The sequence below is a fragment of the Vitis riparia genome, chromosome 10 (assembly GCF_004353265.1).
Source record: "Vitis riparia cultivar Riparia Gloire de Montpellier isolate 1030 chromosome 10, EGFV_Vit.rip_1.0, whole genome shotgun sequence".
In the NCBI taxonomy this organism is placed as follows: domain Eukaryota; kingdom Viridiplantae; phylum Streptophyta; class Magnoliopsida; order Vitales; family Vitaceae; genus Vitis; species Vitis riparia.
The window spans coordinates 21950906-21971450 of record NC_048440.1 but is presented as its reverse complement, the minus strand read 5'-3'; the positions used below and the strand labels follow the sequence as shown (position 1 = coordinate 21971450).

The 20545-nt window shown below is 26.9% G+C and overlaps 1 long non-coding RNA gene across 1 annotated transcript; it reads left to right on the top strand.

Annotated features, from left to right (window-relative positions):
• Positions 1–19397: 19397 nt before the first annotated feature.
• Positions 19398–20297, top strand: LOC117924067. The gene is made up of 2 exons (XR_004652711.1): positions 19398–20031; positions 20222–20297. It is a non-coding gene; the product is annotated as an uncharacterized LOC117924067 (long non-coding RNA).
• The last annotated feature ends 248 nt before the right edge of the window (positions 20298–20545 follow it).

The following is a 20545-nucleotide window of genomic DNA, read 5'->3' as shown; positions in this document are numbered from 1 at the left end:
AAAATCCCAAATTATAAAAAAAAAAAAAAAATATCCTCAAGGGAACTCGTCTCTTCCCATGAAAAAAAATTAATATTTTTTTTAAAAAATCTCAAATTATAAAATAAAATAAAATAAAAAAAGCCTCAAGGAAACTTGTCTATTCAAAAGACGAGTTCCCATGAAAAAAAATAATATATATATATTTTTTAAAAAATCCCAAATTAAAAAAAAAAAATCCTCAAGGGAACTCGTCTCTTCAAGAGACGAGTTGAAGAAACGAGTTCCCATGAAAAAAAAATTAATATTTTTTTTAAATCCCAAATTAAAAAAAAAAAAAAAAAAAGGCCTCAAGGGAACTCATCTCTTGAAGAGACGAGTTCCCATGAAAAAAATATATATATATATTTTTAAAAAATCCCAAATTAAAAAAAAAAGGCCTCAAGGGAACTAGAGACGAGTTCCCCATGAAAAATATATATATATATATATATATTTTTTTTTAAAAAATCTCAAATTAAAAAAAAAAAAAAAAGGCCTCAAGGGAACTCGTCTCTTCCAGAGAAGAGACGAGTTCCCATGAAAAAAAATAATATATATATATATATATTTTTTTTTTTTTAAAAAAAAAATCCCAAATTAAAAAAAAAAAAAAAATCCTCAAGGGAACTCGTCTCTTTAAGAGACAAGTTCCCATGAAAAAAAATTAATATATATAATTTTTAAAATCCCAAATTATAAAAATAAAAATAAAAATTTGGGAAATCGTCTCTTCAAGAGACAAAGAGACGATTTCCTATGGATTTTTTTTTTTTTTTTTTTTTTTTTTTTTTTTTTATAATTTTGGGATTTTTTTTTTAAAAAAAAGTATTAATGGAGACGAATTCCCTTGAAGATTTTTTTTTAATTTGGGATTTTTTTAAAAAAAATATTATTTTTTTTTCATGGGAACTCGTCTCTTAAAGAGACGATTTCCCTTGGGGATTTTTTTTATATATATAATTTGTAATAAATATTACAAAAATACTAATTTTTTTTAATATTTATTTATTTTTTAAATGGAAATAAAATCGTCTTTTCAAAAGACGATTTTGGTTAAAAAAAAATTTATCCGTTCACCCTCTCTCCTAGGGGGTAAAAACTACCATATATTTGTAATAACTTCTTTTATTACAATAATTTAAGAATAATTTTTTTAAATTATAGAAAAGTGCTTGCAAGAAGACTATATATAGATAGTTATACATATTGATATTTTGTTTGTTTTTGTAATTATTGGATAATGATGGCTCTGGGTTGATAATGTGCTTAAGGTGTTTATCATCCTCCATGTGCCTTACCATCATGCTCTCCTTAATGGCCATTGATTTTAGCAACTTTCCTTGGCTAGATTGGGTTCATCAAACACAAATTAGAAAATTATATTCTATTAATCTTTAATTTACATAAACATTTATAAATTGTTAGATAATAATGAACAGATTATATATGTGAAATTGATTTTGGCTAAAATATTTTAAACACCTTAATCATATGGTTAGTGTTATGCATTTGGTAAATGGAATTAGAAAATAGAAATATTTGTATAAATTATCCGATTCATCCAACAATATGGAAAGTTGTTAGGTGTGAATATGGAAACTCATAAACATAAGTTAATATCATACTGTGTGGAAAAACATAATTAGATGTGAACATGGAAAATTGTAGGCATGAATGTGAAGATGTGTTGCATGTTAGGTGCATGATGTGATGTGATGTGGTGGGGTCATGGTAGTGTGACATCATGGCCATATGGCCATATGGGCCCATGCAAAATGAATTGTTTATTAAGTGCATAATTGACGTTGCCTCAACTAGACAAATCTGGATGTTGAAATTATATTGAGAATTTTTTTTAACTAATTTAACTAATTGTTTTAATATTGAGAAATTATATTATGCTATTATGTTAAAAAAAACACGTGTCATGCACGACAGATAACACTATATTATAAGATAAAATATCATTTTTAATATTTTATAAATATAAAATAAACAAATATGAAAATAATTATATATTAGAGTTGTACTAACGTAATAAAAAAGTATATTTTAAATATATATTTAGAAACAAAAAGAAATCTATTATTGTAAAAGAAAGTATAAATATCAAATTGTTAATGGGATTGGGGGTGTCAAAAGGGGAGCTTCTCACAAAAAGACAATGTATTGGTAGTTATATATATATTCATATTTTTCATTTCTTTGAGATCCCCTTATTGGATAATTATGGACCTAGGTTGATAACATGTTTCAAAGGCTCATCCTCCTCCTCGTATCTTACCCATCACGCTCTTTTATGACCATCGATTTCGAAAACTTTGCTTGATTAGATTGTGACCGCCTGATGCAAATAGGAAGTAACATTTTTTGGAAGGTTGTTGGTCAATAGTTTAATGATAAGAAGTTATTTAATGGCTTGTGTTGCCACGAACATTTATTCTTTTTTTTTTCTAAATATTGGCATGTGCATGCACCATTTTAAAATGATTGATGGAGCATTAATTTCTTGTCTCTCTTTAAAGACTATTGTATTATAAAAATATATATATAAAAAATTAAATACAATTCAAATTAATTAAAAATTTATATATTTTCAAATTATTTGATTTTTATATGAAAAAGTTAAAATAAATGAAATTAGATTGATGAAACATTTTCTTCTCCTCTTATAATAAAAGTCTTCATTTTTCAACCCTACAATAAACAATGTTTAGACCAAACACAACTTATGTGTTAAAGTTGTTTGATAAAATTAATTTATCTTTTAATTTAATACATTTACAATCATCAGTTTTAACTAAGATTTATTTTTGATTAATTTTAAATAATAAATTTATTTATTAAACACTAATATTAAAAATGAATGTACAATTATTTTTTAAGAAACTTTTTAACTCCATAATTGTAGTTGTTGGAATTGAAAGATATTTCAAATGATAATAAAGTTAATTGAATGGTTTTCAACGTTTAGGTAGGCAATCTACAATAAATAGTAGATAATGAGTGTAGGTATTTTTAGTCTAACTCATGTAGTTACTTAAACTCTAGCTTTTCATTTATTTTACCTTTTTTATATAAAGATGAAATAATTTAACAATGAATATATTTCTAACTTATTTTATTAGTATTTTATTTAATTTTATACTTTAATTACATGGTAAAACCAAACATGCATGAATTTGAAAATTGATTTTATATGCTACTTCAAACTTGTTTAATTTATTTTAACTCTTCTATATAAATATTAAATAATTTAAAAATACACAAATTTCTAATAAGTTTTTATTATATTTATTTTGATTTTATATTTTTCATAATAAAATCAAATATGAGAAAATTTCCTAGTGTTTATTTTCCTTTCCTTGACCTCTAATTACCTGATGATGCACCAAATGGGTAGTGTAGACCCCCCCCAGGAGCTGGGGCTTCTTATTATTATTTTTCTGTGGCTTTCAGGAGGCCTCTCAAGTGGGCTGTCCTCGGGCAGCTAGGTAAGCTGAGTGGCGGCGAGATGGGACGGAGGACAGAGGGTAGGTGGTGGCTTGCTCAGGAAGAAAAGAGGAGAACTGAGAAGGATGAGGGGATGGGTCTGGGACAGTGAAAAAAAAAAGAAAAAAAAAAAAGGAAGAGAACAAAAAGAAGGAGGAAGAGGGAAGACAGAAAAAAAGTGTTGGAGGACGAGGATACCTTGCTCAAGGAGAAACTTTCAGGTAAAATTTTCTGTGAACTCCATGTTTCTCCGTTATGACATTATTATGCTAACTTCTTCTGTTAATTCCGAGATGTGATTTGTTGGTCGGTTTGGATGTCATGGATTTGTTGGTTTATTTTGCTGAATTTATCCGTGTGCGGATGTGCTCTGTTTGACTCTATTCTGGTTTCCCTAACTCCTTCCATAAGCACCTGATGTATGAATTCATCCCTGAGCCTGATTACATAAAAATCATGCTTTGTTTCCTGTGGTTTCTTCCCTCTGTTTGTTGCTCTGTTCCTTGTTGGTTATGGGAATGAGGTCATCGATGGCCAAGTTATTGAAACGGAGGAAGAGATTTCCAGGCGTGTGGAGATCACGTTGCACTCGCCCGCGACCACGCCGCCGCACTCGCCCACGACCACGCCGCCGCTGCACTCGTCCAAACACGCCGCCGCTGCACTCGTCCAAGACGCCGCCGCTGCACTCGTCTAGGACCACACCGCCGCCGTCTCGCTCCGGGGCCACGCCGACGCTGCCTTTGTCCGCGGCAGCGCCACCGCTACCATAGCTCGCAGCAGCGCCGCCGTCTTCGTCTGGAAGGGCGAGATCCGGAGCTGTCCTCGCGCCACCGAAGCCCAGGGGCTGTCCATTTAGCCTGGAGGATCCGCAACCCCGAACACCGTCGCTGCTGCCGCCGCGTGGGGGTGACGAAGACGTTGAAGCCGCGGGGGGAAGAGTTAGGAAGAAGATGAAGTTTTTGGGCTTTGGGCTTGCTGATGGTGTTTGCTTGTGGGCTTGCCCATTGGGTGGCAGATCTTGGGCTTGAAAAGCAGCCCATGCCCAGTTTACACCTCTAAGCCCAATCTCAATTTGCACTTCCAGGCCCCCTTTTTTTGAAGTCCAAAGCCCCTTTGAAGTCCAAGGCCCATTTTTGAAAATCCAAGGCCTATTATTATTTTTTATCATTAATTCACTTTTAAAATCTTATTATCATTATTATTTTTATCACTAAATCACCTTTTAAAATCTTATTAGTATTATTATTATTATTATTATTATTATTATTATTATTATTATTATTAATGGATATTATTATTATTAACGGACATTGTTATTGTTATTATTAGCGAATATTATTATTATTATTTTAATTCCTATTATTATTATTATTATTATTATTATTATTATTATTATTAATGGATATTATTATTATTAATGGATATTATTATTATTAACGGACATTGTTATTGTTATTATTAGCGAATATTATTATTATTATTTTAATTCCTATTATTATTATTATTATTATTATTATTATTATTATTATTATTATTAATGGATATTATTATTATTAATGGATATTATTATTATTAACGGACATTGTTATTGTTATTATTAGCGAATATTATTATTATTATTTTAATTCCTATTATTATTATTATTATTATTATTATCGGATATTATTATTATTAATGGATATTATTATTATTAATGGATATTATTATTATTAACGGACATTGTTATTGTTATTATTAGCGAATATTATTATTATTATTATTATTATTATTATTAATGGATATTATTATTATTAACGGACATTGTTATTGTTATTATTAACGGATACTATTATTTTAATTTTAATTCCTGTTATTATGTACTACTATTATTATCGATATTATTATTATTATAAGCAAAGCCTATTTCCCATCTCCTAAGCCCATGTCCACCCTAGCCTAAACCCTTTAACCCCTTTTAAAAAAACCTATTATTATTAACCCCTTTTCAAAACCCATCTTAAAGGCCCGGACCCTAAAAACCCCTTTTAAAAAACCTCCTAAGCCCATTTCCAAACCTCAACCCATTTTCAAAGCCCAAGGCCCATTCCCTAACTTCCTTCTAACCCTTTTTCAAAAGCCCAAGCCCATTTCCAACCTTTATCCATTTTCAAAGCCTATTGTTATTATTATTAATGTTATTATCATTATTATTATTATTATTGTTAATTAAACTTTATTATTATTGTATTTATTATTACTAATTCAATTTTTTAAAATCTCACTATTATCATTATTTTTAATTCAACTTTCATAATCCCATTGTTATTATTACTATTACTATTATTATTATCATTATCAATTCAACTTTCAAAATCTTATTCTTATTTTTATTAATTAATCCAACCTTTTAAAAATCTTATCATAAATCTTACTATTATTATTATAATTATCATTATCAATTCAACTTTCAAAATCTTATTCTTATTTTTATTAATTAATCCAACCTTTTAAAAATCTTATCATAAATCTTACTATTATTATTATTATTATCATTATCAATTCAACTTTCAAAATCTTATTCTTATTTTTATTAATTAATCCAACCTTTTAAAAATCTTATCATAAATCTTACTATTATTTATTATTATTAATTCCGCTTTCAAAATCTTATTCTTATTTTTATTATTAATCCAACCTTTTAAAATTTTAATATTATTATTATTATTATTATTATTAATTCCACTTTCAAAATCTTATTATTATTATTATTATTATTATTATTATCGTTATTATTAATTCAAACCCTCAAAACCTTATTGTTATTATTATTAATTTAACTTTTAAAATCTCATTATTATTATTGTTATCATTAATTCGACTTTCAAAATCTTGTTATCATTATTATTATTATTATTATTATTATTTCAAAACCTTATTGTTATTGTAATTATCCTTATTATTATTATCGTTATTGTTATCCCCTTAAGCCCTTATAATTCCAAAGCCCTTTTTAATCCTTTTCGTTTATCCATATTATTATTATCATTTATTGTTATTATTATTATTATTATTATTATTATTATTAAAAATCTATACTCTAGCCGTTTAATTTTTTTAAAGTTCATTTCTTCTTATTATTAAAAATCTACACTCTCGCAGTTCAATTTCCTAAAGTTCATTCCTTATTATTATTATTATTACAAATTCAACTTTCAAAATCTATATCTGTCCAGTCTAATTCCCTAAAGTTCATTTCTCATTTTCTTTGGCAAATTTCATTTTAATTACCGAGGCTCTAATATTTTAAATTTAATTCCAAACACTCTAATCTTCAAATAAACTCCCGGGATCCGGTTTTCACTCTAATAGTTTTAATCCCCTTTCAGTTCCTAAATAATCTTCTGGTAAGCAATAATGAATTCTCCATAATTCCAAAACATGGGATTTGTGAGACTGGCTCATGAATGAAAAATTGGGCTTTGGTGGGGGCCCTAGGTTTGATCCTTGTTGATCGTAAATCGCCGTGCTTAATGTATTTTGCTCGAGTTCCGTTTGTACCCCGATATGCATGAGCTATATTTTGTATTCATTAATTTTGCACTAATCCCGTTTCTTGATAGCGCATTGTGGCTCGTGGCCCAGGTACGCATACACTCTCATTCTGATATTTCACTATACATGTTCCGATTCGCATATGTGCATGATCATTCAGGATATTCATTGATTTCCTCATCAATTGCCATGATTGCTTCATTTTATTAGTAGAGACCCGACTTTAGGGACTTAGAGGGGTGCTACGGTCGCTACCGTACCTTCCCGATAAGTAACCTGACCCCCGAACCCGATCCGGTTTTTCACAGATCGCCTTTTCCGAAACAAGGAGTCACACTTAGGGTTTTTCTTTCTTATTTTGTTTACCCTTTTAAAAATAAAACAAAAATAAGTGGCGACTCCAAGTCATTTTTAACCAATATAAAATCATTTTCAAAGTAAAATCGAGTTTGCCATCGAGTGGGAAGCGCATGAGCCGAAATGCGGGGTCCACAGGTAGATATTGTGCCAATCAATTAAATGATCAAGATGGTATTCCATTATACTTATTATGTTTTCTATATTTTAAAAAGAGGGAATATAATATTTTGAATTATTAAATATCTAGTGTTTGTGAATCTTTAGTTTATTTCGTGGATGTAAATTGTCGTTTTTATAAGATGTCGAAGTCCTCTTCATTATAAATTTCTTTACGAACAAATTTGCTTAATAGTTGATTTGTATCATTGATCTAATTAATCTTTGAAAAAAAGATATGTGATTAGTCATAATTCTTAAAATTGAGGTTGATTATTATCACTTTCACATTTGTAAAAGTCGAAGATAATAAGTGGTTAAAATAATAATTTAAACTGTTTTTCTATTTCTATTTCTATTTCTAAAATTAGAATTTAGAAATAAATTTTTACCACATCTAGTGATTTGTTTCACTTTTTGTTTTTAAAGTTTAATAATAAAAATTCATATAATAATGAACATATTATAAATTTATTGATTTTCATATTTTTTTAAAAAATAAAAATAAAAATTATTAATTTTTAACTAATTAATGATATTGATATCTTTCATAGAATGTTGGAAAATTGAAAAAAATGGAATCATCAAAATAGTAAATAAAAAAAATAGTGGAAAAATCATTGAATATTTTTAGCTTTAATATTGTGTAATTATCAAATATATTTGGGATGGGTGGTCGTGAATGGCCCGTACCCATCTGGGCTAACCACTAGGGGCTTGCGAAAGTTGTGGTTTTGGATGGGTTTTTGTGGGGGGTGGTGGCGGATGTGGCGGTGATGGCTTGAATTTATCGACTCAGGAATGATGATAAGAACCACCTTCAATGAATTCTCAGCTTCGGATGGTCCACTTCTGAGAATTGACGTTGATATTATGATCACTTCTATAGTTCTATCTCCTTGGGATTGGAGACAATGGGGTAGCTATATATATATATATATATATATATATGTATATATATATATATATATATATTGCAAAATTAAATTTTGTTTTACATAATTTCAAAATCACCTTTTTGTTGATTTATTTTTATTTTTAAATTTGATAGTAAACTTTGATAAACCATTTGCAAAATAGCCATGTGAAGATTAAGAAATCTTTTTCAAGAAAATGAACCCATTCATTTTTTGCATTATGGGATGCTGGGGGCTTCAAAAGAACTTTTGGATGGTTTGAAATTGGAATACGTTATGTTTGGCTCTCAAAAAATATTAAAAAAATTAAGAAAAAGGTCAAGAAAAATGATATTTTCATATTTAATTATCCTATAAAAATATAAAAAAATCAAATATAATTTAAACAACTTAGAAAATTATGCATTTTTGAATTATTTAATTTTTATATTAAAAAATTAAAATAAGTGAAATAAATTTAAAGTAATATATAAAAATAATTTATTAAGTTTAAATATATTATGTTTTTATTTTTTCTTTTTTTCTTTTTTTATTTTTTATTTTTTGAGAATCAAATAAAACCTAAATGATAATAAACTAGTTGCTTTACTAGGTGTTCCCTAAATATTTGGGTGACCATAATTAATGTATTAGTTGTCATTTCCCACAATTTTTTTACCTTTATTTTATTTTTCTCATATTTTTTCTTAATTTTTTTAAAAATCAAATATAGTTTTAAAAGAAAAATAATTAAGCTATAAGTTTAAAATAATTTTATGATAATTTAATAAAAAGTCAACTTAAATTATTAAATAATATATCTTGAGTTTACCATACATCTTATTAATTTAATAATGTAACAATAAGGTTGTCTAAAATCAAGTTATTGGCTAACCCTAATGGGTAGTTCAATTGGTCCGGCCTTGGGTTTGCTCCTCAATGGTTACTAGTTCGAGTCCCCTCAGGGCCACGGGAGGTTTTACCCGGTCGTTGATTCATCCAACAGTATGGAAAGTTGTTAGGTGTGAATAAGGAAACTCATAAACATAAGTTAATATCATACTGTGTGGAAAAACATAATTAGATGTGAACATGGAAAATTGTAGGCATGAATGTGAAGATGTGTCGCATGTTAGGTGTATGATATCGATGTGATGTGATGTGGTGGGGTCATGGTAGTGTGACATCATGGTCATATGGCCATATGGGCCCATGCAAAATGAATTGTTTATTAAGTGCATAATTGACGTTGCCTCAACCAGATAAATCTGGATGTTGAAATTATAGGTTTGGTCTTCTTGTTGTGAATGGGATTGGGGTTGTGAAAAGGGGATTTCATATTTTTCATTTCTTTGAGATCCCCTTATTGGATAATTATGGACCTAGGTTGATAACATGTTTCAAAGGCTCATCATCCTGCTCGCATCTTACCCATCATGCTCCTTTATGACCATCGATTTCGAAAACTTTTCTTGACTAGATTGCGGCCGCTCGATACAAATAGGAAGTAATTTTTTTTGGAAGGTTGTTGGTCGGTAGTTTAATAAACTCATACAAAACCTAGTTTGATTATCCGAAAATATGTATCAAACCCAATCTCATTTATGTAAATATGTCTTAAATTTTTTTTTAAAACTAATTTAATATTTTAATTTTAATATCTTTAATTTTATATATGGTAGTTAAAAAAACATGTGTCATCCACGACAGATGACACTATATTATAAGATAAAAAAAAATAAAATTGTTATAATTATATATTGGAGTTGTACTAACGTAATAAAAAAGTATATTTTAAATATAAATTTAGAAACGAAAAGAAATCTATTCTTGTGAAAGAAAGTATAAATATAAAATTGTAATAGAAATACAAGAAAAGTGTAAATAACAAAAATCTAGTCTTTATAAATACCAAGTCTCTTTCATGGGGCAAATTGTCATTTGCAATGGATGCCATCCATAACATCTTTATTATAAATTTCTATAATAACAAATTTGCTTGTTGTCCGATTTATATGGCTCATTTATTAAACTTTGAAAGAAAGATAGCCATTTCCATAACCCTAAAAGTTGAGGTTGACTGTTACCACTTTCACATTTGTAGACGTTGGAGATTGGTTGTAATAATAATTTAAAGATGTTTTCTATTTATATTTCTAAAATTAATATTTTGAAATAATTTTAAAAATCACGTCTAGTGATTTGTTTTTTCTAATTTAATAATAAATTTTCAAATAATAATAAAAATATAAAACCTTTATTTTTCTCATGTATTTTTTTGTAAAAAAAGTTTTAAGACAAAATTAAAATGCTAACTTTTAACAAATTTAACAAATCAATGACATTGGTGTCTTTCGTACAAGTACTTAAAAATGTTGGAAAATCACAAAAAGGTTGGAATCACCAAAAGAATAAAAGAATAGTGGAAAAAAATCATGGAGTTTTTATTTTTTACCTTCAATATGTAATTATCAAATATATTTTTATTTTTAAAAAATAAGATTAAAAATATTAAATATATTTATTTAATAATTGGAAATTTATATATATAAATAGAAAACGTAAAAGATATATTTGAATGGGATTTTAATTTTGATCACTTTTGTTTTTAACTTTGGCATGCACAATAATCATGTGGACACAAAGGGACCTTCTCGAGAAAATGAACCCATCCATTTGGTACATTATGAGATGGGCCTTCAAGGTAGCTCTGGTGGTTGGAAGTTAGAAAATGTGAATGATAACAAAGCAGACTTAACCATCCAAGTCTTACCTCTTTGTTTGGATGAGTGACCAATGCACTTGCACTTGTCAACATCCATGGAGCTATCATGTTTAGGCGACCACAGGATGATTATGTATTCATGATAACATAACCACTATCATGTATTCATGATGTTTAGGCGACTAGAAAATGAACCCATCCATTTGGTGCATTATAGGATGGGCCTTCAAAGTAGCTAAGGTGGTTGGAAGTTAGAAAATATGAATGATAACAAAGCAGACTTAACCATCCAAGTCTTACCTCTTTGTTTGGATGAGTGACCAATGCACTTGCATTTGTCGATATCCATGGAGCTGTCATGTTTAGGCGATCACAAGATGATTATGTATTCATGATAATATAACCACTATCATGTATCTATAATGTCTAGGCGACTAGAAAATGAACCCATCCATTTGGTGCACTCAGGTGGTTGGAAGTTAGAAAATATGAATGATAACAAAGCAGACTTAACTATCCAAGTCTTATCTCTTTGTTTGGATGAGTAACCGATGCACTTGTACTTGTCAACATCCATGGAACTGTCATATTTAGGCGACCACATGATGGTTATGTATTCATGATAAATATACTCATTATCTACAATTAATTGCACCTATATATGGGAAAAAAAACAATACATGTACATCAAAATTTTCTATTAATTTTGATGTTTTTGGCAATTGCATTTTGCTGTTTTATTTCCCATCATCTGGTGTGTTTTACACCATTAGGATTGATAAGCTGCAAGATTAATTAATCAAGTATTAGAGCTTCCGTATCCAGATCTTTCATATTCTCAATCATTTTGAATATAATTCTTGCTTTTCTATCTCATGGTAACGTTTGGAAAGTACAATTTTCAGGGAAGAGGCGCAAGGAACCAAATATTAGTAATTTAAAAAGAAAAACAAGGATAAATATAGAACTCACCTCCTTTGTCGTCTCAGCCTATTCAAGCATGGTAAATTCACCTATAATTTAAGAAATTTAAGAACCAAGATCAATAATAGCAATAAAGTATTTTTCACATGCCTAGAAATTGAGTCTAAGCACCATAATCCCTATTGTTATGTAGATATTAATGATATCTAAATGTGTAGATATTGTTCGTTATAAGTCCAAAATGATTTTTACGGCCTTAAAACGTATTCATAAGGTTAAGAGGAGCTCACATATATATACTATTAAGAACTTTTTCCCTTATTTGATGTGGAATATGACAAAAAGTTATAATTTTAGGATTTCATTAAAAAAAATGTATAGATAACATTTGTAGTTTAATTAATTAACAATTTATGTGGTAAAATAACCATAATTAATACGCTAGTTGTCATGTTTAGCGGAACACATGAAAGTCATGGGTTGTGCATTAATAAAATATACTCTCATTACCTACAATATTATACATTGGTTACCCAAACATTCAAAACCACTCAACTAACTTTATTATCATTTGAATAATCATGCAATTCCATATGCTATAATGATGAAGTTAATGAGTTTCTTCAAGACCTTCATTTTTAATGTGAATTTTTAAGTTAATTTGATAATTTTAAAAAGTTTTAATTTTATTAAACAATCTTACTACTTATGTTTATTGATTCTAGAAAAATCCTAAATGAAGAAAAAAAAATCATAAAAAATGGTTTTCTCATATTTGGTTTTACTAGGAAAATATCAAAAAATAAAATAAAATATAATTAAAATTAATTAAAAATTATATATATATATATATATATATATATATTTAGATTATTTTATATTTGTATGAAGATAAAAATAAATAAATTTAATGAGGTCAAAACAACATATAAAAATAATTTATTGACTTTAATTCCATTTATTATTTTCCTTCACTTATTTTTCTCATTTTCCTTTTCATCTTTATGTTTTTTCCCTTAGATTTTTTCTTAATTTTTTTGGGAACCAAATATAATTTTAAAATAGAATTTAAAAATTGATTCAATTTTTATAAATAATATTCAAACACTAATTATTTTTATAATATTTTTATACATAAAAAATATTTGTTGAATCATGCTCCGTCATTCGATGCATATAGAATCAAACTTTTCTTGATTTGTTCACAAATTTATCAATTTTTATAAATAATTTAGAATTTAAAATTGATTCAATTAATATATTAAAAAATTATTAATTAAATTAATTTCAAATAATTTATTAATTTCTTCTTTAAACATGACTAAGGATTTTTTAATTTTTTCATTAAATAAATAGATTTCAAATTAAATGATATTTTATATAAGACATGCCACATAAAAAATAAAAATAAAAAATTCTATAACATCACCATTCTTCTGTCGCCAGGATTTTTTTTTTTATCTAGGGCCATCCATTATCGTTTTCTCACTCCTTTCAAGTAATTTTCTCAGCAAAATGTGGAAAGAGGTTCTTGGAAATCAACCAAATTGATGTCTCAATCTGTCAAATCCGATCTTTCCACCATATCTTCCCAGCATTTGAACTTCAGCCCTATCCATTGATCTATGTTGTTCTTGAATGGTACCCAAAAAAAAAATTTAGAAACTTCAGCATCATCCATTAATCTTTATATTGTTTTAGAATAGTACATCTGAATCCATTAATCTTTATATTGCTTTAGAATGGTGCAAAAAATGAAAAAAAAAAAAAAAAAAAAAGGGTTGAAAGCTAATTATAAGCATTTAGTAGAACTAAGTATTTAATGATTTAAATAATTTTAAGTTAAATTATGCTTATATTATTTATACAAAATTCAGTATTTTATTATTACTTAAATATTGGGGTTTTTTTTATTAAAATAAATTTAATTGTTTCTTTTTCTAAACTGTTAAATTGATATATCGATTCTTATATATATTAGTTATAAAAAAAAAACAATGGAGGAAAGAGATATAAAATAATGAAAATTATTGTACTTTATGTATATGAAACAACATTTAAGATCTTTTAAACATAATTCAATTTTAGATTTTATATATATATATTTCTATTTTATAATAGAAAAAGGTTGCTACAAAGCATCTTATAATCTTATTGTTATAAGTTTCACTACCTTGTTTTTCTTAAATCATCTCAAATTATATACATACTAATTTGAGAAACATATAATTTTACCTTTGCTAATTAGCCTCGAATGGATGGATAATAAGAATGATAAGAAGTCCTTTAATTACTTGTGTGGTAGGCCATGAATATTTATTTTGCTTTTGGAACATTGGCATGAACATGCACCATTTTAAAAATGCATTGATGGAACATTAATTTCTCGTCATTCTCCAAAGACACATAATTGAATTGTACAATGCTTTGATTGACAAAGGGTATCGTGACCCAATTATGTTGTGATAATAATAGCTTGTAATAATATTATTACATGATCATTCCTTATCAGTTTCTCGACAAATTATTTTTAATACATTCTTTTTGGGAATGATTTTATTTATACTAGACAATATTTAAAATTATGGATAATTGTCCATGTCTTAATTCTCTAAAAATATTTAAAAAATACTAAGAAAAATAATTTTCTTATATTTGATTATCTTATGAAAAATATAAAAAAATCATATATAATTAAAATTTTATATATTTTTAAATTATTAAATATTTATATAAATAAATTAAATAAATTTAAAAATATATATAAAAATAATTCATTAATTTTAAATCTATTTTTCTTTTACATTTGTTTACCTTTTTCTTTATTACCTCATAGTTAAACCCTTTTAACTTAATCTTATGGTTACTTGTTGTATACGAGCTCAAGGGAATTGGAAAATGGAAAGATGAGTAAAAGTTATAAGACTTTATGAGGTGCGAGTCCACATTTTTTCAATGGGACAAATCTGGCGTGAAAGGGGTATTTAATTTGGGGAAATCGGAGGTTTTGACGGCTCATAAAAAGATACTTTATTATCTAGTGCTTAAAATAATTTGACGCCGAAAAAAATATATTTTGTAAATAAAATTATAAATATTTTTTAACAAAGAATCATTTCATTATTTGTTTTATATTTTTAATACATTTAAATTAAATGTATTGTTATTACTTGTTTTATCATTCTTTTTTGTTGTTTCCAATATTTTTAATTAATTTTTATTTTATTAATATTTTTATTCAAATTTTCTTTTGATATTTCCAATATTTTCATAAAATTCAATCACTTATATATAATTTCATAATTATTTATATTTTTATCCTTAGCTTATACATACTAGTATTTTATTTATATATATATATATAAAATTCCCTTATTGGATGAAGATGGACTTGGGTTTTATATATATATAAAACCTCATCTCATTTACATATCAATTATATTTTAGAACTTTTGAAATTTAATGAATATTTTATTTTTAATATCTTTAACTTTATATATATATCTATATATATATATATATTTTACATTTAAAAATGTTGAAAAAAAATATTAGGTAAATGAGAAATGTTTAAAACATTCTTTTGATAGATGAAGCATCAACATATATTATCCTTAATTCAACATTAGATAACCTCTAATCTTTAAACCATCATGTTTGTATTTGATATGTGGGAATATATATATATATATATATATATATATATATATATATATATATATATATATATAATCATTATATTTTAAAAACATGAAATAATATTTAAGATCTCTTAAATATTTAATCGGAATTGTCCTCTTCTTTTATATTTCCAAGTAGTAATAGAATATGTCTCTGTAAAGTTAATTAGTATATCGAGTTTGTAGTATTAATTGATGACTCGTTATGATGCATGTATGTTTTAAATTTAAATTTTAGAGAATCTATTTAACTACATAATTTTATTACTTTTTTAATATTATTTATTTATTTTGTGAACTTTATGAGTAGATGATATGTTTTTGTGAGAGTATGGAGTCTGATATAACAAACACAGGTATTCCACTCTTCTTCCATCCGTTTGTATAAAAGGAAGGCAATTTTCAAAAAATGAAGTTGTTTTGGATTATTTCCTAAGAATAAAATTAAAACAAGAAAACTTTTAAGAAAAAAAATTAAACTATAAAAAACAAAAATAATCTATTCTCTTGAATTTCTCTTTACTGGACAAGCAAACTTCAAATAGTGTTAAACTTAATGCATTTTGATTTGTTAACAATTTTAGCAATTTATACAAATAATTTAAAACTCAAAAATCAATTCAATTAATATTAGAAATTTATTAACTAAAAATGATTTAAAATTATTCAACTGATTTCTTCTTTGAACATGACTACCTTTTTTTCCACTAAATGAATAGTTTCAAATCCAACAAAATTTTATATGTTGAAATGGTTGAAGAGTATAGTAATTTTTTACAATAGTTTGTATTTCAAGTTTGGGTTCTTATCTCTACATATTTTTAAGATTATTCCTAATATTAGAGTTTGATAACTCAAATTTTATTTTGTCTGACTTTAAAAACTTGCAAGTGGATCTATATGGTCAAGATTAGGGATTTTTTTTTTTTGCCCGTATGTGTGTGTGTGGATAAGGGGATTTTATTTGTGCGCGTGCGTGTGCGTGTGTGCGGATAAGGGGATGTGTGTGTGTGCGTGTGGACAAGGGGTGGATAAGGGGATTTTATTTTTTTCTTTTTATGTGGTCAAGATCTTTGCCTTTAAAATAATTTTTATATTTTTTCTATGGCCATCTGTTAGTGTCATTCTTCCACGATTTGGGGGAAAAGGTTTTCTCACTCCTTGTCAAGCATCTTGCTCAGCAAAATGTGGAGAGAGGTTACGTGAAATTGATGTCTTCAATCTCTTTCTCTTCCTACTTCGGCCTTATCTATTAATTTTTATATTATTTTAGAATGGAAAAAAGAGAGAGAGAAATAGGTTGAAAGTTAACGACCATATGGTAAACACAAGATATTTAATGTTTAATGATTTAAATAATTTTAAATTAATATACGCAAATTGTTTACATAAATTCCAATATTTAATTATTACTTAAATATTAATGTGTTTGTTAAAACCAATTTAAAATTTTGTCTAGACTATTAAATTGATATATTATTGATCCTTATAAATATAATTTATGTAAAAAAGAAACAATGGAAGAAAAAGACATAACTTATGAAAATTACATTATTTTTAAAAATATGAAACAACATTTAAGGTCTCTTAAACATAATTTGATTTTAGAAATTCTAAAAAATTTTTAAAAAATTTTTCTATTTTATAATAGAAATAAGTTTTTATTGATGCTATAAAATATTTCATAATCTTATTGTTGTACCTTCCACCACATTATTTTTCTTAAATCATCTCAAATTATATACAAACTAATTTGAGGAACCTATAATTTTACCTTTGCTAATTAGTCTAGAATGGATGGATGATAGGAATGACAATAAATTATTTAACTGCTTTGTGGTAGGCCATCAACATTTATTTTGCTTTTGAAATAGTGGCATATTACTCGACCATTTTAAAAATGCATTGATCAAGCATTAATTTCTTTTCTCTCTCCAAAGAAGCATCATTGAACCATACAATGCTTTGATTGATAAAGAGTACAAGATGGTGACCCAACTCTATCAATCCTCAATCACTGCTCTTCAATATCTCGCATGCAATCCAACAACATTTCGAAGGGGGAAAAGACAAATAAGACGAGGTTTCATAGAACAACTCAGCAAATCAAAAATTGAAGCGAGACGAGGATCCATGGGAGAAGTATTTATGGGGTCTCTCATCTTATCATGTGTAGTACCTTTAACTCCTTTATCATCATCATCTATTCTTCATTTACTCAATTATTCTTCTTAGCATTTTTATTTAAAAGTCAAAATTTTGTTGAAATTGGGTATGTGGTTAATGTTGTTTCAGAATGCTAGATATGCTTTTATGTATTCTCTCTTTTTGAAAAAATTACTTTAGAGTCGAGTTAACTAGCTAACAATCTTACAAAATGCAGTGCATTTTTTTGTCATTAGTTTACATTGCTTTATAAAACAAACATATGAACAAATGTGTTAGATTGCATATAACTACTTAGAGAGAGGTGATTTGATAGTTAAAAAAATTAATTTTAATTTAAATATTCAATGAACAAAAAGAGTACAAAAAGTGTTAGGTGATTTATGTATATAGACACACACATACTCTCCAAGCTTTTTCATTGAAGTAAAACCATGGATCTAGTATATTGTATAGAAAATTTAATGAATTATCTACTTAGATTAGATGCAACTTTGTTCGAGGGACTTACTCTAACACTTATAATCTTCTTTAATGATTTTTATATCAACCAATCCACTTTAGGCTAGTGCAAGCATAGATTGCTTCTTTCATCATCAACTGCATCAATGGATTGCTTCATTCATGTGATATTCAAAGCTCTTTGATTTTGACACTTAATTTTTGTTTTATATATTTTTAAAAGTCTATAGGTTAATTTATAACTCAATTTAATTGACTTATATGGTTTTGACTTCAAAGAAATTCCTAATTTTGATAATGTTCCAAACTAAATTTTACTAGAATCACAAATTGACTTGTACATATATTGTTCTGGAAAAAAATAGGAGAAACATATAAAATAATATATGATGTACATTCAAGATTTCGAGTCTATCTAACTCAATTGAACCCATTTTAATTGCTTTAACACATAGCAGTAATGTTTAATAGGACCCATGATGTAAGCTACATATGTAGTAGAATGGAATTGATTAAGTCATATTCCATGTCCCTAAAGACTTGTGTTCTGAAATGGGGGCTTTGATGGATATAACTGTTTTCTTCCCAATTTTTCTCTAACTAAACATATTTGTTCTCGATTGGACTCATTTTAATTGCTTTAACACATAACAGTAATGTTTAATAGCACCCACGATGTAAGTTGGATATGTAGTAGAATGGAATTGAGTAAATCATATTCCACGTCCCTAAAGATTTGTATTGTGAAATGGGTGCTTTGATGGATATAATTGTTTTCTTCTCAATTTTTCTCTAACTAAACATATATTTGTTCTCATGGATTTTGTTTCTTAGTCTATATATATATATATATATATATGTTCATAACTATTTATTTCTTTTTTGTTACATATTTTTACTATTTTTTTCCTTACGAATTATGGCGTAAACATCTCACAAACAAAGTTCTATTTCAGTTAAGCTACTATGGAAGCCAAGAAGAAGCATGATAAGAGATGAAATGTGAGATATGGAAAGTTTTGATACATACCTTGGATATTTAATTTATTTTGATGGTTAGTACTTTTGAAAGCTCTTGCATAAGAAATTTAAAATATAATTAGTTAAAGGAGAAAAAACAAACTTCGACTACTTCTCATTATAGTTTGTAATTGAAAATTATTAATAGGTTTTGCAAATTGCTTCTCGAATATACAAAGACATGAATTCTTTCTCAAACATACAAAAATTCCTAATTTAGCATGTATTTAGGCCATTCCATAGGCTTGATGTTCAACCCAAGTCTACTATATACTAGCCCACAATGGCTCTAACGCTTATTGTTCAACCCAAATGTAATACTAGGCCCAAAAATGCTTTAAGTGTTCTTTGACTTCAAGATTCATAAAAGGAAATTTCTAGAGTCTTAATTTATCATCATATCAAACATTGAACTTGAATCATTGATGTGTATAAATGAATTTAAATTATTGAACAAAAAAAATGACTTCATTATGTAAAGGAATTAGACGTAGATACAACTAAATGATAAAATTTTAAGAAAGAATAGATATAGAATTAGGTTTTAGATTGATTGTTATCAATCTACTAGTTAAAATTTTAAGATAGAGAATAGGTACCTTATAACCCTAAGGGGTAGCTCAGTTGGTCCGCTTTGGGTTTGCTCCCCAATAGTCACCAGGTCGAGTCCCCTCAGGGCCACTGGAGGTTTATCCGATCGTTAATTTCAGAGCCCCGTGGGATTCGTTGAGGAGCGCGTAAGCTGGTTCAAACATCCACGATTATCAAAAAAAAAAAAAAAAAAGGTACCTTATGCCTAACTCATAATATGAGTTGTTGATATATATGATAAAATTATATAAAAGAATGAAAATAAGTTACAAAAAATGAGACATTAATACAAAGTCAATATACAGACAAAAGTAATCATTTTTTTCCATGTGAATATTTTTTATTGGACCAATTTTTAATAACTTCTAAAAGGTTGTTAGAAAAAATTAAAAATAAAAAGGAAAAGTCTTCTTTATGGATCTTAACCCACTAATTGAAAGTTGTTTTTGTGGTATTCTATTGGTATAATATTAATGAAAATGTGCACAAACATGTTTAGATTCATATTTAGAATAAAC